Here is a 22,885-nt window from a genome sequence, read left to right as displayed (position 1 = left end):
GACTAACGTGATACAGCAGGCTAGATCTGAGTTGGAAATATCTTGGAGCATATATTCTATGTTATACAATTCCTAACGTTATACTGCATGGGATATCTCAGTTTGAATTATTTTGGAGAATATCTCATATGTTATATAGGCCTCATCCACATAAAAAAAATACTTTATTCTGTTATTAACGTCATACACTAGGGGACATCTCAGGGTGTCAAGGGAGGGTGGTTCACTGTGATCGCGGGGGGTTGGCGATACCAGAAAAACTGTTAGTGAAGGTATTAGTGAAGGCGAGGAACAAATGGAAGAGGAAGAGGTGATGGACTAGCAACAGTCAGAACATTAAAAGGACAATCATCCCCTTTCTGTTCGTGTTTTGAGGGAGGGGACAAAGGAAACAAGCATTAGAATTAGCCATCCACCAACACAGCATGGGCTTGAACCTCAGGAAAGAGGCCGACATATGAGTGCGTTCTTGCTGCACTATATGCAATATGATTCCCTTATAGTTATGATTCAAAATAGTGCTGACGACTGGGTTGCCACTTTGTTAGATCCACGTTATAAGAGTAAATTTTGCCAGATGCTTCCTGACCTGGAAAGTGACCCACGAATGCACTCTTTTACACAACCTTAAGATAGGTTTTCCCCCAGTGAGCAGTGAGGCACACAGAGTTCATCGCAGTTCTACACTTCCAACTTCCGGCACGTCAATTCATCAACGCCAAAATATTAGCAGCAGTATTGTAAGTGGCAGAAGAAATTTCTATCAGTAATTTCACACATTTTTTAGACCAGCTCATTCACCTGCACAACAGAGTACAAGTCTGACATGTGGTGAACAACTGGAGAGGATGGTGCACTTCTGATTGAGTCTCCATCTGCTGGGTTGGCTGTAATGGAAGAGGTTTTGGTTCCTAATTCTACAATTTCTACTGTAGTGAAATTAATGCCACTTTGCTGGTGTCTGCCACTAATTTTTGGAAATGTGGGGAATCCTGCTTGGGTCTATTGGGTTTGGCTGTAGTGGAAGAGTTGTCAGTCACCAATATACTAGTTCTACTCTAGTGACATTACTTCTTTGGTGCAAATATTTGTGTCACAGGGGTACACAAGATATAATCAAAATTGGTTTTCTTAGTACCATGGTATATAAAGCAGGCTATATTTCATCTTTTAATTTTTCGGTGCTGATATTGTTCTCCATACAGGGGTTCACATTAGTAATGAGAGAGCACTAAATGTGCCCAACTTAGTGGTTCAGCGATTTCTCAAAACCTACCCAGATCTGCCAGAGCTGCTTGTGAAAGCACAACGCGAGTGTGCCCATTTCAGAAAGTCAGCTCTAGCTTCCACCACCCTGGCAGTGCTTCAGCAGCATATGTAGCTTCCAGCTCACCGACTGTTGTGCAATGTCACCACATGTTGGAAATCAGCGTTGCTGATGTTGGGAAGGATTTGTGAGCAGCAGAAGGCAGTTGAGTACCAGCTTCAACACGCCTATCGGCATTCAGGTTAGCCTCCGCACATAAGAACTGATGAGTTGGCATGGATGTCTGACATCTGTGTCATCCTCCAAGACTTTCAGGACTCTATCAAGATGGTGTGCTGTGATGACGCCATAATTAGCGTCGCCATCCCACTTCTCTGTCTACTGAAACACTTGCTGCTCATAATTAAAGAGGAGGCATTGCAGGCGGAGCAAGGAGCTATGCAGCCCAGCCTCATCTCAATGAGGATTGGGTGTTATTGAGGATGAGTAGGAAAACATGGACAGTTGTCCTCTTGGGGAGGACAGGGAACTCTTGGCTGTCTTGGAAGTCTTAATACCCCTCTTCAGTCTGTGGGAAAGCTGTATGAGTTTTGCTTAATGACTTTCAGTGGCCTAAACCATGGCTTTGCTTATGCACGTTATTTCTCAAAATGCATTGCAGATCAGGCCATTGTCCAGCTCTGTAGTAATTAAATTCAAGGTGTAAAGAAAGATCTTTGTCTGTGACTAAGTACCACTGAGAAGTGTGAGCTGATGTTGGACTGGCTGCCATTGCTTATGCAACAAGCTGCATTAGAGAACTTCCTGGGAGAAATGACAGCCAGAGTAGATACGGTTTCCATCTATGCCAGTCCTTTCACCGAGCTAAAGAATATGGCTCTGGTGAAATACAACTCTCACCGAGAAGCAGTGTCAGACTGAAGAACATTGGGCCCACCAGAGGATTTAATTCTGCAGGACCACCTTTCTCCCCCGCTAAAGAGCCCCATAGCAGCTGCAAGGTTTATGCTATGAACGCTCCTGAAGGAGAAGCCAGGGCCAACCAGAGGATTCTACAGTTCTCTGGTGGGCCCGTCCAACCCTGCCGAGAAGCATCCCTGGCTAAGAAAAGTGTGTGGGAAGGTTCCCGAACACTCTATAGCTGTTTTTTTACTGTGGACTGGCTCCGTACTGTCCCTGGCCACATTCACTTGTCCACGTGTTTGTGGTTAGGCGGTCCTTCCCACTAAGTGCACTGGGGAGGGCACGGGTAATCTTCTGGGACCCGTGCTTGTGGGAGGCGGGGACGACACCGGGAGAAATAGTGGCAGCTGGGGACCGAGTATAGAGACCCGGCCGCCGCCATGAGGTTGTGAAAAGCTTCCGCCTCCACGAGCCTAAAAGGCAACATTTCAAGTGCAAGCAGCTGTCCAGCAATGTGACACGTAGTATTGTGGCCTGTGGATGAGTGGCTGACTGCATACTTAAGCTTGCATTCCAAGTAACAGAAAACTAAGGAGATGGATGGCCTCATCATCATCACCACAACCTGAAAAGTTTGCACTATAAACTCTCCTGATGGAGAAGCCAGGGCCCACCGGAGGATTCTCCGGTTCTCTGGTGGGCCCGGCCAACCCTGCCGAGAAGCAGCCCTGGCTAAGAAAAGTGTGTGGGAAGGTTCCCTGACACTCTATGGCTGCTTTTTTTTTACTGTGGACTGGCTCCAGAAATCCATAATATTGCAATCTATGAGATCCCTTCACTGGCTCCCAATTGCCCAGCGTATCCAGTTCAAACTATTAACACTGACGTACAAAGCCATCCCTAACCTTTCTTCTCTGTACATCTCTGAACTAATCTCCCGATATATTCCCTTACGTAATGTCCGGTCCTCCCAAGACCTACTTCTTTCCACACTTATCTGTTCCTCACCCAATCACCTCCAATGCTTCTACCAAATATCCCCCATCCTCTGGAATTCTGTACCTCAACGCGTCCGATTAGCCACCACATTCGGATCCTTCAAACACAACCTGAAAACCCATCTCTTCAAGACAGCCTACAGCTGCCACCTCACCTCAACACCACTGGAGCTAATGCAACTTCATGACCTACTGTCTCCTTCCCCACCATCCTGTAGAATGTAAGGCTGCAAGTGCAGTGTCTATAGGAGTTAAGATGCAATATGGCACCTTGCCAAAGCCCAGTTATGTTCTCCTTCTGATATCTAACAATAACATGCTGGAGAAACTTGCACCTAATGCCACTCAGTGTCGTCAGCTACTTTGTGAGAAACTAATGTTTGCTCAGCCAGTCTACCAAATAAAGTTCCTGAGGAAATTGTGGATGGCTTTGCTTCTGGTAATGGGTGCTAATACCAAACCGTTGCGTACCATTCACTGGATATTCCTGGCTGGTTGGAGACAAGCTCATTCCCACAGAAAGTACCAGCAAGCTAAGGAGTTGGTGGCCTCTATCATCATGAAGAAGTTTGCTCGTTGTCTAGTAGTCTGGCTTTTTATAGTTTTAAGTGAGCACACAGAAACCGTGGTTTCTGCAGCAGCGCATCCAGGCCAGGATAGTGGCGGAAAAATTGCTGTACCATCAGGTTGAGGATGCGAGCCATGCAAGGCACGTCTCTGAGGTTGCCCCGGCATAGGGGCGCCACCGGGTTTGCACCATTATCGCACACAGCCTTCCCTTGCTCCAGGTTCAGTGGAGACAGCCATTGTTCAAATTCGGCCTGGAGATCTGTCCACAACTCTTCAGCTGTATGACTGCGATCTCCAAGGCATATTAATTTTAACACTTCCTGATTGCGGTGAGACCTGGGTGTGCAGTACGGAGGTGGGGGGATTCTGTCTGCACTGTTGGAACGTGTGTCTCAGTAAGGAGGGGTTGAGGATGCAGGTGGAGGCCCTAGAGGAGGTGGAGGATACAGAAGCACTGGAGGAAGTGATAGATACAGATGTTTGTCCAACAAGCCTTGGGGATTCCAACACTTGCTGGTGACACCTTGGTGTGTAGTGGTTTAGTTCTCCAACTCTAGCTGTTTAGTAGGTTAGTTTTCCAACCACTGTAGTCTTATTATCAGTTCATAGAAAAAACAAACACTGGCACCATTGCACCTACACAATCTCTGATTCAGGAGCACAAACACCTCTCCCTTGTGAACTGAGTACTTTGTTTGATAACAGAGTCCAGGCACATCATATGAAAGAATATAGCACACACTCACCAGTAAATAAAAATTTCTTCTTTATTTCATCACTTTAAAACAGTAAAGCAGGGAGTCAGTGGAACACTTAATAGATGACGGCTGCTTCACCCGTATAAGCGCTTCAACAGGTCACTGCAGCAACAGTGACCTGCTGAAGCGCTTATACACGCAAAACGGCCGTCATCTATTAAGTGTTCCACTGACTCCCTGTCTTGCTGCTTACAATTCCTTTCTCCAACCCATCCATGCCCACCCCCAGGGGTTAACGCCTGGTGACGAGGGTTTGGATTCTTCTCGGACCCTACTTTGTCCGGGCCCGGATCAACTGAAAACTTTTGGGCATCGCTACACATGCTTTCCCCCTCTTGGTTCTGTGAAGCTTTAGATCAGACCTCTGATGCCCCAGAATAGAATGTGTGAACAGCTCTGCAGACTCACCCATTTGTGCTTCTCCACAGTCAGTTGGCCGGTTGGAGAGTTGTGACGTGGGTGAAAACAAGGGTAATTGGGGTGGCACCTCTGAGGACTGTACTGTGTGTGATGTTAAGGTCGAGGAAGAGGAGCGCTTGTCATCTACTGGATCACATCTTCTTCCTGCCCCTCATCTACAAGGCATACTGCTGTGCGCCTGCCAAAGAAAGGGAGTGGAGTCCAGTAAGAGAAGTTTTCAAAATGCTGCACAATAGTTCACTGCAGAAAAACAAACCTACTTCTCATCTCTCATATCATACATGTCTCAAAACCCTAAACCGCTATTCAGTACTTTCAAGTCCCTCCTCTGTCCACCAGATCTCCCTCCCTCTCCCCTCCTCTCATCACAGCTGAAGACTTAGACTCATTCTTTAAGCAGAAGATTGACAACATAGGGCAAAGCTTTTGCTTAAAGTCCCAACAGCTCCTTCACATAACGACTCTACTCTCCTCCTCCAAAACCAGCTTCTCCGTCATCACGGAAGATCATCTTTACTCTCCAAATCACATCTCACCACCTGTGAACTTGACCTAATACCATTCCACCTCATTCCAAACCATACCACAGTCTTCATCCCTAGCCTAACCTTCCTCTTCTACCTGTCAATAACAACTGGCTTCTTCCCCTCATGATTCAAACATACCTCGATCCCACCCATCCTCCAAAATCCCTCCCTTGACCAATCCTATGTTTAGCTATCGCCCCATCTCACTTCTCCCCTATGCCACCAAACTACTGGATCAACACGTCTATTTTGAACTGTCCTCCCACCTCTTCTCCTGCTCCCTGTTTGACCGCTTACAATCAGTCTTCCGACCTCACCATTCCACTGAAACTGCCCTGACTAAAGTCACCAACAACCTACTAACTGCCAAATCCAACCAGACTACTCTGTCTTTCTCCTCCTAGACCTGTCATCTGCCTGCAACATAGTAGACCATGGCCTCTTACTACAGACTCTCGGCATCACAGACTTGGCCCTGTCTTGGATCTTTTCATACTTAACTGACAGGACATTCAGTGTCTCCCACTCACACACCACATCCTCATCTCATCCCCTATATATCGGTGTCCCCTAAGGTTCATTTGTAGGCCCCAGGCTCTTCTCCATCTACACCTTCGGCCTGGGACAGTTCATGGTCTCACGGCTTTCAGTATCACTTCTATGCTGATGACACACAGATCTACCTCTCTGGACCTGATATCACCTCCTTGCTAACCAGAGTCCCACAATGTGTGTCCTGTATTTCATCTTTCTTCTCTGCTAGATTTGTAAAAATTATCATGGATAAAACAGAATGCATCATGTTTCCACCATCTCATTAACCCCCCAAACTGACCTATCATCAAAGTGAATGGATGCCCACTTTCCCCAGTCCTGCAAGCTTGACTCTGATCTGTCCTTCAAACATTAGATCCAAGCCCTTTCCACTTGCTGCTGGCTCCATCTTCAAAGTATCTCGGGATCCACACATTCCTCAACCATGAATGTAGAAAAACACCCGTGCACGCCCTCATCTCCCGCCTCGACTACTACAAGCTCCTGCTCTGTGGCCTCCCTTCTACCACTCTCGCACCCCTCCAATTTATCCTAAACTGTGCTGGGTGATTAATCCACCTGTCACCCTGCTATTTGCAGGCTTCTCCCCTCTATCAATCCCTGTGCTGGCTCCCTGTTGCCCAGAGACTCCAGTTGAAAAGCCTAACTTTGGCATACCAAGCCATCGAAAACCTGTTTCCCTGTACTAGTAAAAATAGGTCTGGTCATTCATAGACCGGGGGCAGCTCGAGAAGCCGGGGAATCATAGATAGGGGGCAGCCGGAGAAGCAGAGGAATCAGACCGGAGGCAGGCGGAGGGGACGGGGAATCACAGACCGGAGGCAGGCGAAGGGGCTGGGGAATCACAGAATGAAGGGCAAGCAGAGGGGCCGGAGAAACACAGACCAGAGGCAGGCGGATTGGCTGGGGCAGTCACAGACAGGGAAGAGAAGACCCCATGTACAGTCTGGCCCCTGTGCACTGAAATCTAATTGGCAGAAAAATTCAAATGGTGATTGATAAAGAACAACATAGCGGATTTCTTCACCAACGGCATAAATGTAATCAGTATTACTGCGCCATAACAGCTACATCTTTATTTTACATTACAAAATTGTGCTGACAGGTTCTTTTTAATACCTCTGCTGACAAAAAAATTGCTCACAGTCTAGGTAACACAACACAGAACATATGATAGATTGACATATTTATGGTATCATTTTTTTTATACATCCCTGTGCATGATTGCCAGCAGCATTAGTAGGATCAATTTTTTTCATTGCAGTTTGCGCTGCCCCCAAAAAAGGAAGTTTTAAAGGATTAATCAAAGTTAAGTGACAGACTAAGGGATGTTTTATCGGATTCCACTCGAGCCTAATGTTATACTGTGGGGAAGTGCAGATCTGCGATGATTTTCTCATGCTGATTCGGCACGACGGAGAAAAAACAATCACAACATGCTCTGGGTGCATCTGATAATCGGTTCGCACCCATACAAGTCTATGGGTGCATGTGAAACCTAAAGCTGCTCTTGGATGTCATCTACATCAGCTAATTGTAGAGCTTCTGTGATTGGCTCAGCTAATAAGGATGAAAGGTCTAGTGATGATATTTTAACATGTCTATCTGTCTTAAAAAAACACATCTTTAATATACCTTTAAAGGGAACCTGTCACCTCCTGAAACACTACCTGAAGTTAGTGATAGTCTGCAGGTAAATGCCATTTAAATAATGTCTGCCTAGATTTTGGGGCTTACAGTGAGTGTGCTTTTATCACTCGAGCACATTGACAGCCTGCTCTGCAGTATGCGTGTGCAGAGCTGGCTGTCAGTGAATATTCAGGGTAGTGATTACAGTGTGCTCATTGTATTGTGATAGGTTTCTCATACTCCCCTGAATCGGCCAAATGACTCGAGACAAATTTCCTTTTCTCCCTATAGCTGCTGCTCCAGTAAACCAGCCTACCATGATTTAAATGCTATTTACCTGCAGATTTAGCATTTCTGGATGTGACAGGCTCTCTTTAAAAAGAGTGTTAAAATAGATCATTTTTCATTTTTCTTCATCTACGCTAGTTGCTATTTCGAGTTTGTAAAAACTTGTAGCAATTCAAAATGGCTGTCTGAAAATATTTGGGCTTTTTTTTTTTTTTTCAACTTCAGCCATATCTTTAGTGATGCCATTCTAATTGCCGGCATAAAGCCAAGACTTACCCATAATGCCTTGCTCTATCAATTAAATTTGTTTTCAAAGTTTAGATTCCTGCAACAGATGGTAATGTAAAGAGGAAAAAAAAGGTTTTGAAGCTAGCAAGATAACACATTTTATGTGACAATATGCAAAAACAAGCCCCATGAAAGCCTGTGCCTTGTGCTTTTCAGAATGGGCTTCGGCGTCTTCAGGTGGCTTTTATGTGTGATTGTGTCTTGTTTAATATCTAACACTTAACCTCTTCCTATGCAGAATCCTAACGTGAAAATGACAAATTACTGAACACTGCCGTTTAACATGTTCCTAAAAAGGAAAGAAGCCGAGTGCAAACAGACAGAGAGAGAACTATTTTACAATCTGTAGATATTAGAGCAAGTGAACGTTGCACCCTCCATGCCTCCAAACACGGGGATGTATGTGTCATCATAAACATTCCTATTTTTTATTAAATCAATTTATATTTAGCTTTATCCTCTTGGTAGTATCTATCGATCATCTGTCATGGTTTATCTATCTATTGCATCATACACGTAGGTTATTCATGTTGTTCTGCATGGTACCATGGTGGATCCTTTTCTTAACATATGCTGACACTTTATCGGTACAAAGCTGTGAGAAATGTATCACATCTCATGATCACACCGGATGTCAACCTGGGAACACATAACAATGATAACATGGTGGTAAAGTGTATAACATTGCAACACTGACTCAAGGCCATACAGGCGGTACTCGTTAATTCCTGTACGGGATATGCACTATATGGCTAAAAGTATATGTGCCCCTCCAAATTATTAGCCCCAGTTGTTTAAGCCATACACTTTGCAAAGAGATGTACAAAATTAATCCCATAGCCAAGCACTCCTTATGGACAATCATCGGTAAGGCTACGTTCCCATGATGAGTATTTGGTGAGCTTTTGATCTTGAAAACTTTCTGCACCCATTAAGTAAAATAGTTTACTTGCATTTTTTCGAAAATACGCAGCGTGAAAAACTCACCAAAAACTCATTGTGGGGACATAGCCTAACAGTATGGGTCTTATTAAAGAGTTCAATGATTCCTAACTAGGGATGAGCGAACCTGCTCGGATAATGCCCATGTATCTTGCATTCTCCGCATGTTTAGCGGCAGTGTATCAGCCACGATACATGCGGCCGTGGGTACCCAAGCATTTGACTTGAGTACACCGGCTCCTCTATCCAAACCCAAGCACGCTCGGATAACTCCTTATCCGAGCATGCTCAGTCATCCTTATTCTTAACTACCGGACAGGTGTTTTTTGACTTTTTTTACGCATCACTGTATACAAGAGGCTCTACAAATTTTTTCATCAATGTGGCTGTATGAGTTTTTGCTTTTTCTATGATGAGCTAGATTGTAATGCATATTCACACTAGGTACAATACAATAAAATAAGCACAGGCTAAAACACCATACACACTACAAATGTATATACAGAGTACAAACATGCACACAAGCATACTGTATATAAAATACCCACATGCATCACAAAAATGTAATTATGTATTTGTTTACATCACTAGAAAATTTTTGGGGTCATTCATTCAAAGTTGTAACAGCCATCATTTTTTTTAAATAAACTTCACTAAATTATGTCTTGTTTTTTGAGAGATGACCTGTCATTTTAATTGCTTTATAATAAATGCGTTATAATTTTATGTTTACTTTTTTATGGATATAATGGAGAAAATAATAATCACAATTTTTTACGCTATTTGAAAATGATCGTAAATATACTGTTCACTGTATTGTACAGGTTGTTACGATGGCATGAAAGCAAAGTATGTTTGTTATTACTGATTTGTGATGTCTTTTTTTTTTTTCAAAGTGTGATTATTGTAATTGTTTTTCATATTTTTTTTAAAGTTATTTGGTTGGAAATATTACTATATTACAGATATATAGAGATGTATCAGTACAGTATGCCTGTAAGGAAGAAGTATACCATTTAGCTCTTTAGGCATAAAAAATTTGTCTTATTACCAGTGCAACCTGTGGTTGCTGCCTTGTATAATATAGGTTGAAAGTTTGAATACTGAGAGAGTTTTTAAAATTTGGTCTATCATAAATAATTAAGTAAATATTGTATAAAGGCATTTAATGAGGATGGAGAGACACAGGATCTTCTCCCCATGTCCTGAGTTGGAGAAGGAGAATCAACATGGAGAAAGTGGAACAATCACAACAGCATCTGAGAAACCTCCCCCAAAGGTTCCCTGTGTAGATATGTCCTTGCCAGAGACAGGACTTTCATCTTTATTTTGTGGATTGATACAATTGTAGTAATACCAAATATCTACAGTATTTACTACTTTTGCATAATAAGAGCATTAGTGTAAAACATCCTTTGGTTTTGCTTTGGACTAAGTTTTTAAAATCCAACATAACATGACATTTTAGACAAGTTTGTGCTTCCAACCTTCTGGCAACTGTTTGTGGAAGACCACATCATTGTACCTCGGACAACGTTGTTATTAATTGAAAGACTGACTAGGCTAAAATGTAGGGCCCTGTAGGGACTAGGGGTGCATCAGTTATTTTTTTTTTTACTACCTGTGCCTGAAGTCTCCAATGGTTAAAAAGCCACTTTGCCCTGTGCGCCTTAGCAATATGTGTATATTAGATATTATTGAATTAATTTGATACAAATCGAAATTGAGTCAATTTTTTCACAGATTATGGCAAATTTTAACTATATGCAATACGACTAAATCAAATTGAATAATCAAAGAGCACATTTACACATTGCAGAGGATTATATCAGTCACAAAAGGCTAATGTGACCTTATATAGCCTTGTTGCAAATGCTGGATTTTAAGTTGTGTACTTACCAAGCAATTCTTAATTTGGAATTTTTGGAACATGATTGAATTTTGATGAAAAAATTTAACAAAAAAAATGTAAAAAATGTAAGCATTGAACTGTGCATGTTTGTTTTTGCACTTGTTTTACTAGTCCAATTTTACAACTGTACACAGCACATCTATACTGCGGTCTGCTGCCACATTTTGCTTTATGCATGTGTATCTCCCTATCTAGGATTTCGTATTACATTTTTTTTGGCAAGGGAATGTATTTGGGCTCAAAAGATTGTCAAAGGTTAATGATACATTTTGTACAAAACTATGGTAAAAAATAGCAATGAAAGAGGTAGTGTATCAGAAAAAAAACAAAAAAAAACATACTACAGCTAAAAATGTGGGGGCTGCTGGCAGAAACACCACCACCGCCACTGGCGGCCCCACCCGTCCTGCAAGTTGTACTATGAAATATAGCCCACCACTGGACGTTTTTGCTCACCAGCTAAGAAATTAATGGGGATGAAGCAGTGGGTGCTATGGAATATATGGCACATCACTTATCTCAGTCACAGCATAAAATGTTATCATAGCCCAAATTTTCATATTTTTGAAATGATGTCCAATGTCTACATTCCTATATATATATATATATATATATATATATATATATGCCTTTGTTGATTGACTACAGCCTGGTAGCAGTATGCAAATTCCTTTTTTTTATTATGAGTTGATCTTTAACTAAAGTTAATGTCGTAATTATTTATTAGACGATATAACATTTTTCAGGTCAAAGACAAGCGGAGTAGAATATAAAATAATTAATATAGGTATAAAAAAATATTTTTAATTTTCACATTAATGTGCAAAGGTTTTAGATACTTTGCAGATTTTTTTTCTACACCTAAGAATGCTTTCAAAAATGGAAGTGTTAATGGTCTATTTTTTATCAATTAACAAAATGCAGAGTGAATGAACAAAAGAAAAATCTAAGTCAAATCAATTTTGGTGTCACCAACCTTTTGCCTTCAAAGCAGCATCAATTCATCGAGATATACTTGCAAAAATCAGGGATTTTGTATTATTATAGTCAGGTGTATGAGTAACTAGTTATACTAAACAGGTGATAATCATTTTCATATGTAGGTTAAAAACAGCCATTAACTGAAACAGAAGGAAGCAATTGTGTAGGAGGCTTAAAACTGGGGAGGAACAACTAAACTCTGCTACAAAGGTGAGGTTGTAGAAGACAGTTTCATATCACAGGTCATACACCATGGCAGTGCTGAGTACAGCACTAAGACACAAGGTAGTTATACTGCATCAGCAAGGTCTCTTCCCAGGCAAAGATTTCAAAGCAGATTGGGGTTTCAAGATGTGCTGTTCAAGCTCTTTTGAAGAAGCAGCAAGAAATGAGCAACATTGTGGGCAATAGACACTTTGGTTGGCCAAGGAAACTTAATGCAGCAAATGAAGGATGTATCATGCTTACCTCTCTTTGAAATCTGAAGATAACCAGCAGTATCATCAACTCGGAACTGGTAACCAGTAGTGCACAGTAACACCCATCTACTGTACACAAAAGTATAGCCAGAAGTGGTCTTCATGAAAGAATTGTGGCCAAAAAGTCATACCTTCAACATAGAAACAAGAACAAGCGGCTCAAATATAAATGAAAACATAGAAACTGGGAACAGAAAAATGGCAGCAGGTGTTCTGCAGTGATCGGTGAAAAATTTAAATATTTGGATATTTGTCTGTTGCAGAAGTTACTTATCCATCATGCAATAAAACCAGGGATGGGCTGATTGGCTCTAAATTTATCTGGTAGCAGAACATTGAGCCCTAACATGCAGGAAATGTCATTAAGAACCATCCCCAGCATAAAGAAAAACAAAATGACGTGGGGGTGATGATTTGGCCCCAGAGAGCCCTGATCTCACCATCATTGAGGCTGTGAGAGATCACATGAAGAGACAGAAAGTTTTGCACAAGCGACCTCTACAGAAGATCTGTGGTTAGTTCTCCAAGATGTTTTGAAGAACCTCCCTGCTGAGTTCCTTCCAAAATTTCTTGCAACTGTACCTGGGTGGTGACACCAAATATTTACGGTATTTGATTTAGATTTCTCTTTTGTTTATTTGCTTTGTATTTTGTTAATTGATAAAAAATAAACTATTAACACCTCTAATTTTTTTTAAAGTATTCTTAGGACTGCTTAAAACTTTTGAAAAGAAAAAAACTAACTTAAAAAAATATATACATATATTTATTATAAAATTATTATAAAAGTGTAACATTATACTTCCATCCCCCAATCCTCATCTGTTCATCGCTCTGGTTTGGCCCTGTTGCTCCTACTGGTCTGGTCTTCTCCTCTGGAATCTTTGGAGCTGGCAAGTCCTTGAGATGTTGATTTTCTTAGGGGACATTTTTTGATCTCTATATGATTGTCCATATTTATATTTTTTTTCCTTCAATTTTTATATTTTTAAACTTGCCCTAAAGAGAAACAGAATTAAGTACAATAGGTCAGGCATAGAAACAAATCTTACTAACTTTATGGCAGAATATTCTTCTTCTGCAAATTCATTATTACTGTGTATGATATAATTCTAGAAATCTGTGCAGTATTTAAAATTCCAACTTGAGCTGTGACTTTTTTTGTTTCATGAGATAGGCTCAAATATGTTGGAGGGTAGAGGTAAAAAAAAGTGTAAAAACAGTCAGCAGAAAGAAATTCAACAAAATCTGTTATTTAGATTACCACTTAACAGAATAAACAAGAGATTGGAATGATAATATTGTCCTGTAGAAAAAAACAACACAGAAAGCCATCTTGGTAAATGAAAACACAAGGTCCCTGATAATCCTATTGAGTATTCTTCATTCAAGACGGAGCTTATCATATCTTTTTAAAGAATTGAAAATGTTGAAAGTAAATAAGAGCTATATAACCATAGCTTGCTATTTCCCCTTACATGGAGACATTAACTATGATATTTATAGTATAATGGTAATTAAGTTACAATTTATTAATTCTTTCAAGAATTGCAATCTAACAATGTCCAAATATAATTTTGCTATCAGAATTGCTCCTTTGTTATAATTGTCTATATTGTGTGTGTGGCATTGGCTTAAAGCTTAGCCCCATTCAGACACACAGATTCTGGGTATTAGCAAAAATCTTGAAAATAATGTTAAAAGTGAAAATCATATTGTCTACCTTTTACAATGACATGTGTTTATGTATGACTTACTGTCACGGGTATGTCAGGTGTGACTGCTGTAGAACTTTGCAGCTTTTGGCCTTGCAAACATCTTGATGATCCCTCTCCCTTTAGGACCCAGTGGTGATCCTCACCTTGCTTGGTGATTCTACCTTTAGGACCAGTGGTGATCCTCACCTTCTGCTGCTAACTAGCACGCCCTTGTTGTATCCTTAAATACACTCAGTTTCTCCAGAGTTGCTGGTGATATTGATTCTTATTTATTCAGGCCTGGAATTCTAGAAATCGGCTAGAATTTTTTTGGAGTTCCCTTGTGGATTATTGCCGTGTGCTCTCAGGTGTCATCTTGAAGTTAAGTGTATTCCCCTGCTCGTTTCCCTTGTGTGTACTTTAGTTTTCAGTGGGGCTGACTAGTGCTCACCACTCCCCTTCCCTATCTAGGGCCTAGCTTTAGGGTTAGCTAGGGCCAGGTTTCCTGCTCGGTGATAGGTGCAGAACCTATATAGGGTCCATAGGGGAGACAAGGTTTGTCGTTTGAGCTGTTTAGGGGTCTCCACTCCCCCTTTCCTACTTGTAGGATCCCCTTCCCTTTTCCTGCTGTTACACCCTGGATTCCCCCATACCCAGCGTGACTCTTACATTTTGAGTTGAGATTGTGATTTTTGACTTTTGATCTTGAGAGTAGAAAATAAACAGAGATAGTACTTATTCTCTCTCGGGCCACTGCCTGCTCCGGCATCTGTGATTTGGCAGAAGCAGTGATGTCAAGAAAACATCTCTCATCATTGTTGCAGACAATAAATTAACTCTGTGAATCATGCAATCAAAAACAAGAACCACCAAGCACAGTGTCAGGCTGCAATGGTGATGCCCACTCTAGTCGTGACTTCACTACTGAAGCAAAACACAGGAGCAGTGACATGAGCCGGCGCTTGACTGAAAGAGGGTGAGTGCTAATTAAATTTTTTTGACTACTATCTGATCACTTGGTGAACACTTTTGTAAAAGTCAAAAAATTCCTATTAAACAGTCTTTACACATTAAATTAATAACAGCCAAGCCCATCTTTTCCTGCAGGATTGGCAAACAGTCCAATGTGTAGGGTACATCTGATATAACTCTTTATTCTGTATATTTTTAATAGATATCAGTAGGGCCTTAGAGTCTGATTAAACATTTTGCTCATATTTGATGATGTTTGTTTGATTCATGGACAGCATACACAAACATATTACGGGATGCTGTGTCTAAATGGGAAATCCGTGAAGTTTTTTGCAGCTTTGTCAATTTCTTGATGAAACCTGACAGAATACATGTAGGACAGTGATGTCAACTTGCATAAGGAAAGTGTGAGGAAAAGGAGATAGTGGAGTGAGAGTTAAATCAGAGCACTGGGAGGAAAGCATCTATATCGTCTGTTAGTTTGCTTTCATTTCTGTTGATGGCACCTTTTTAATTACAACAAACAAACAATAAAACCAGAATGGTGCTTCCAGAAAATGTATACATGAGACAAGTGTGCTCTGTGTTATCAGCATTGCAAAAGGAAGGGCACAGGTATATTTATACATGAGATGAGTGATCTCAGTGTTATCAGTAATGTTGTTATATTCAAGGGCATAAGTAGATGTATACATGAGATGAGTGTGCTCAGTGGTATCAGCATTGTTATATTGAGGGGCACAAGTAGATGTATACATGAGACGAGAGCGCTCAGTGTTAGCTGCATTGTTATATAGAAGGGCACAAGTAGATGTATACATGAGACGAGTACGCTCAGTGTTAGGCTGTGTGCCCACGTAGCGTTTTTCAAGCGTATATGCTGCGGAATTTCCGCAGCGTAAACGCTTGAAAAACGCATGTATATCCGCACCCCATGGTCCCCAATGGCATTCCGCAATGCCAATGCCCATGCTGCGGATTTTTCCGCAGCGTATATGTTGCGGTCAAAAATCCGCAGCATGTTCATTAATTTTGCGGAAGCGCTGCGGAATCAATGTGCGGATGGTACCCAAGTCTGGATGAGAGGAGACTCTCATCCAGACCTGGGTACCAAAGAACCTGTAAAAAAAAAGAATAAAATAAAGTTTATACTTATCTTCTGATGTTTTCCCTCCGTCGCGCTGTTGTCTGAAGGACCTGCCACGTCATTGAGTCATGTGACCCACCACATGACTCAATGACGTCACCGCAGGTCCTGCACACAACAGCGTGAGCCGCTCAAGCCTCCGGACGGGGCAGAGAATGCATCAGAAGGTGAGTATAAAGTTTATTTTTTTATTTTTTACCATTCTGAACAAGTTGTCAAGCACTTTTCCAAGTGATGCTTGGAGAAGTGCTTGATAACCCACATGCGGAAATGCATGCAAAGACGCCTCACAAACGCTTCTACCTGGCGGGAAAACCGCATGTAATATCTGCATGCGATTTTCCCGCCAGGGAGAAGCGTAAAAAATACGCTTCAGGTCCGCAACGTGGGCACATAGCCTTAGCAGCATTGTTATATAGAAGGGCGCAAGTATATGTATACATGAGACGAGTACGCTCAGTGTTAGCAGCGTGTTATATAGAAGGGCGCAAGTATACGTATACATGAGACGAGTACACTCAGTGTTAGCAGCATTGTTATATAGAAGGGCGCACGAATATGTATACATGAGACGAGTACGCTCAGTGTTAGCAGTATTGTTATAAAGAAGTGCGAATGTATATGTAGACATGAGACGAGTACGCTCAGTGTTAGCAGCATTGTTATATTGAAGGACACAAGTATATGTATACATGAGACGAGTGCGCTCTGTGTTAGCAGCATTGTTATATAGAAGGGCGCAAGTATATGTATACATGAGACGAGTATGCTCAGTGTTAGCAGCATTGTTATATAGAAGGGCGCAAGTATATGTATACATGAGACGAGTGCGCTCAGTGTTAGCAGCATTGTTATATAGAAGGGCGCAAGTATATGTATACATGAGACGAGTATGCTCAGTGTTAGCAGTATTGTTATAAAGAAGTGCGAATGTATATGTAGACATGAGACGAGTACGCTTTGTGTTAGCAGCATTGTTATATTGAAGGGCACAAGTATATGTATACATAAGACGAGTGCGATCAGTGGTATCAGTATTGTTATATTGAAGGGCGCAAGTATATGTATACAATAGACTCAGTATTATCAGTATTGTTATATTGAAGGGCGCAAGTATATGTATACAATAGACTCAGTATTATCAGTATTGTTATATAGAAGGGCGCAAGTATATGTATACATGAGACGAGTGCGCTCAGTGTTAGCAGCATTGTTATATAGAAGGGCGCAAGTATATGTATACATGAGATGAGTACGCTCAGTGTTAGCAGCATTGTTATATAGAAGGGCGCAAGTATATGTATACATGAGACGAGTGCGCTCAGTGTTAGCAGCATTGTTATATTGAAGGGCACAAGTATATGTATACATGAGATGAGTACGCTCAGTGTTATCAGTATTGTTATATTGAAGGGTACAAGTAGATGTATACATGAGACGAGTGCGCTCGGTGTTAGCAGCATTGTTATATTCAAGGGCACAAGTATATGTATACATGAGACGAGTGCGCTCAGTTTTAGCAGCATTGTTATATTGAAGGGCACAAGTATATGTATACATGAGACGAGTGTGCTCAGTGTTAGCAGCATTGTTATATAGAAGGGCGCAAGTATATGTATGCATGAAACGAGTACGCTCAGTGTTAGCTGCATTGTTATATAGAAGGGCGCAAGTATATGTATACATGAGACGAGTACGCTCAGTGTTAGCGGCATTGTTATATTGAAGGGCGCAAGTATATGTATACATGAGACGAGTATGCTCAGTGTTAGCAGCATTGTTATATAGAAGGGCGCAAGTATATGTATACATGAGATGAGTACGCTCTGTGTTAGCAGCATTGTTATATTGAAGGGCACAAGTATATGTATACATGAGACGAGTGCGCTCTGTGTTAGCAGCATTGTTATATAGAAGGGCGCGAGTATATGTATACATAAGACGAGTGCGATCAGTGGTATCAGTATTATTATATTGAAGGGTACAAGTATATGGATACTTGAGACGAGTGTGCTCAGTGTTAGCAGCATTGTTATATAGAAGGGCGCAAGTATATGTATACATGAGACGAGTACGCTCAGTGTTAGCAGCATTGTTATATAGAAGGGCGCAAGTATATGTATACATGAGATGAGTACGCTCAGTGTTAGCAGCGTTGTTATATAGAAGGGCGCAAGTATATGTATACATGAGACGAGTATGCTCAGTGTTAGCAGCATTGTTATATAGAAGGGCGCAAGTATATGTATACATGAGACGAGTATGCTCAGTGTTAGCAGCATTGTTATATAGAAGGGCGCAAGTATATGTATACATGAGACGAGTATGCTCAGTGTTAGCAGCATTGTTATATAGAAGGGCGCAAGTATATGTATACATGAGACGAGTGCGCTCAGTGTTAGCAGCGTTGTTATATAGAAGGGCGCAAGTATATGTATACATGAGACGAGTGCACTCAGTGTTAGCAGCATTGTTATATAGAAGGGCGCAAGTATATGTATACATGAGACGAGTACGCTCAGTGTTAGCAGCATTGTTATATAGAAGGGCGCAAGTATATGTATTCATGAGACGAGTGCGCTCAGTGTTAGCAGCATTGTTATATTGAAGGGCACAAGTATATGTATAGATGAGACGAGTGCGCTCTGTGTTAGCAGCATTGTTATATTGAAGGGTACAAGTATATGTACACATAAGACCAGTGCGATCAGTGGTATCAGTATTGTTATATTGAAGGGTACAAGTATATGTATACATAAGACCAGTGCGATCAGTGGTATCAGTATTGTTATATTGAGGGGCACAAGTATATGTATACTTGAGACGAGTGCGCTCTGTGTTACCAGCATTGTTATATTGAAGGGCGCAAGTATATGTCTACAATAGACGAGTGCGCTCCGTATTATCAGTATTGTTTATATTGAAGGGCACAAGTATATGTATACATGAGACGAGTATGCTCTGTGTTAGCAGCATTGTTATATAGAAGGGCGCAAGTATATGTATACATGAGACGAGTACGCTCAGTGTTAGCAGCATTGTTATATAGAAGGGCACAAGTATATGTATACATGAGACGAGTGCGCTCAGTGTTAGCAGCATTGTTATATTGAAGGGTACAAGTAGATGTATACATGAGACGAGTGCGCTCAGTGTTAGCAGCATTGTTATATTGAAGGGTACAAGTATATGTATACATAAGACCAGTGCGATCAGTGGTATCAGTATTGTTATATTGAAGGGTACAAGTATATGTATACATAAGACCAGTGCGATCAGTGGTATCAGTATTGTTATATTGAGGGGCACAAGTATATGTATACTTGAGACGAGTGCGCTCTGTGTTACCAGCATTGTTATATTGAAGGGCGCAAATATATGTATACATGAGACGAGTGCGATCAGTGGTATCAGTATTGTTTATATTGAAGGGCACAAGTATATGTATACATGAAATGAGTGTGCTCTGTGTTAGCAGCATTGTTCTATAGAAGGGCGCATGTATATGTATACATGAGACGAGTGTGCTCTGTGTTAGCAGCATTGTTCTATTCAAGGGCACAAGTAGATGTATACAATAGACAAGTGCGCTCAGTGTTATCAGTATTGTTATATTGAAGGGCACAAGTATATGTATACATGAGACGAGTGCGATCAGTGGTATCAGTATTGTTACCGCTAGTGAAATAAGTATTGAACAGATGGCTGTAACAACCCATCCATCCACACAGGCAAAGAAATCAAACCATAGATGTCCATAAATGTGTAATAATGAGAAATGACACTGGGAAAAAGTATTGAACAGCTTGAAGATGCCTCCTGTGCAGAGAAACTAGTTACATGCATTACTCAGGTGTGATTTTGGCCCATTCTTCCAGGTGGAGTGGGCCAGGTGGAGGAGTCTGGGAATCACAGACGGGGAGGAGAAGACCCTGTGCACAGTCCGGCCCCTGTGCACCGAAATCTAATTAGCAGAAAACATCAAATGCCGATTACAGAAGAACAACAAAGTGGATGTATACACCAAAGGTAACAATGTAATCAGTATTACAGCCATGTCTTTACTTTAAGTTACAAAATCGTGCCTAAGGGTTCTTTTTAACTCATTCGTGATTATCTTTTAGTGTAAATGCAACTTAAATGTGCAATATTCATAAGACTCGTGTGCTCGTTGTTTTCAGCATTGTGTCATTGTTATTGGGAGTTGTTCACCTGATTTAGTTATGTTTTAAAGTCTTGTTTTAATGGTTTTCAGTTGTCAAGGTTTCTGTTCAAGTGAGCTTTTATCAGGGAATTGAGACTGAGTGAATGATTAGTGCAGGACGCAGTTGGCGATTGGGAGAAGTTTGTGATACAACAGAAAATGCCTCCTTTTGTAATTATCAATGTTTTTTTTATCACCTGTTGTGCTAATAAATTATGGGAAGTTTTTTTTATAATTTGAGGTGCACTTTATAAGTATATGACGGCAATAAAAAACATATTGTGAGGGATCGGCTCTGTGGTAGACGTTGGCTCACACACACAGGGATGCAGCTCGCGGGTTCAAGCAAACTGGTGGTTTATTAAATGTCCGTAAACCAGTCAGGAAACAAAATATCACAGCCTCTTTCAGGTTCAAAAAGGTATAACTGAACAAAAGCTCAAAAGAACCAGTCCATATACAGCACGGTTTCAGCCGTTTAAATTATGTGCTTTCCTCTGACTCCAGCAGGGTCTGAGCAGCACATGCAAGACCTGCTCAGTGTGTGCGGACAGGTGTCTTCTATATAGGTAATGAGTTCAAGCAGGTACAATTATTACATGTAATGAGTGCAGTGTACGAGGGCTTCTTTAAAAAAATTAACAGGTCTGTGAGAGCCAGAATTCTTGCTGGCTGATAGGTGATCAAATACTTATTTTATGCAATAAAATGCAAATTAATTATGCAAAAATCATACAATGTGATTTTCTGGGTTTTATTTTTAGATTGTGTCTCACAGGTGAAGTGTACCTACGATAAAAAAATTACAGACCTCTCTACTCTTTGTAGATGGGAAAACTTGCAAAATCGGCAGTGTATCAAATACTTTTTCCCCCCACTGTATATACTAGACTGCACAAAAGTTTTAGGCAGGTATCCAAAACAATGCTGCAAAGTAAATCACTTGAAATGACAGGTACACTTTTAAAACCATACATACATGACTGAACTGAATGTGTATGTAGGGGTGCTTGTCCAACAGCTTTTAAAAATGGCTACCTGCTACCTATAGCTTGCATATGAATATGGAATATTGAATACCTAAATTCACATTGTGTGTTAATATGTCACATCTTGGTGGGGTAGATCGGTACACCTGTAATACCAAAGAATTATAGCATTCTTACCTACAGTTGTTTTTCTGTAGAGTATTTTCCTACAATGGGTTACTATGAGCACAGATTTTCTTGCATGTTACTCTACATGGTCTATAAAATATTGTTTTGGCTAATTATGATAAGCAGATCACATAGATTTTATTTAAATAGGGATTTTTTTTCCCCTAAAAGAGCAAGTTAAGTCCACATCATATAATTAAGGCTGGAGAAACAGCTAATGTTTAGATAATGTGTAATGCAAAGTACTTCACACCTGTTTGTGTTAGCGTCTTTTTAGGTACCACTCAGCGTAAATTTGCCACAATTTAACAACAGTGATGTTGTGTAAGCTACATTTGAAAATTAGAACTTGGTATACATTTCATTTTCATTTCCGAATGAACTGTGGACACTCACAGTTCAGAGTTTATACTACTGTTTAGTGGGCGCAATTCGTTAGCAGCTTGTAAGCAAAGTTAACGTACCTATGTTATGCTAGAAGTGAGAAGAAATTTAAGGATTAGATATAAATAACATGAATCCTATTATGGACATTGTTAGTTTGTGGATTATAAGAAACAACGGATTATAAAATGCACCCCAAATTTTGGGGTGGAAATTAGGAAAAAAAACATTTTTAAATAAAATGGTGGTGCACCTTTATAATCCGTTTTAACGGTAGCTTACCTTGGGGCGGCGGCGGTGGACCGGGGACACAGGAGCCAGGGTTGCTGCTTCAGGAGGTCAGCGGGAGTGGGAGTGGGGCGATGCTGCGGTCCCCATCCTCTCATCTCTCGAGATCTCAATTTGCACATGCGGCGTCTCCGGCGGCCATTTTTCTGAAGCCCACCAAAGGGATATGTACTGGAGAGAGTACCTATGTTCACCGGCGCCAACATCTTCTCAGAGGACCGGGCCTGCAGCATCGCCCCACTCCTCCTATCACCACCCGGGCTCCTGTGACCCCGCTCCACCGCCATCGTGCCCCAGATAAGATACCTTTGAATTATAAGACGCACCCCCTTTTTCCTCTCACATTTTGGGGGAAAAAAGTGCATCTTATAACCTGAAAAATATGGTGTGTGTGTGTGTGTGTGTGTGTGTATATATATATACAGTGGGGAAAATAAGTATTTGATACACTGACGATTTTGCAAGTTTTTCCACCTACAGAGAATGGAGAGGTCTGTAATTTTAATCATAGGTACACTT

The 22,885-nt window shown here is 41.0% G+C and overlaps 1 long non-coding RNA gene across 2 annotated transcripts in view; it reads left to right on the top strand.

Moving 5' to 3' along the window:
* LOC141152920 (uncharacterized) overlaps window positions 1-22,885 on the top strand; it is a 737,638-nt gene that overhangs the window by 333,664 nt on the left and 381,089 nt on the right. For both annotated transcript variants that reach the window (XR_012247198.1, XR_012247197.1), the window contains exon 2: window positions 20,212-20,362. This is a non-coding gene — a long non-coding RNA (uncharacterized lncRNA). The remainder of the gene's footprint in view (window positions 1-20,211; window positions 20,363-22,885) is intronic.

This window comes from Phyllobates terribilis, unplaced genomic scaffold (genome assembly GCF_046119375.1).
Source record: "Phyllobates terribilis strain yellow unplaced genomic scaffold, ASM4611937v1 Scaffold_7__3_contigs__length_470593459, whole genome shotgun sequence".
NCBI lineage: Eukaryota > Metazoa > Chordata > Amphibia > Anura > Dendrobatidae > Phyllobates > Phyllobates terribilis.
Note: the sequence above shows the minus strand (reverse complement) of the source record. Positions and strands in the feature narration are given on the sequence as shown.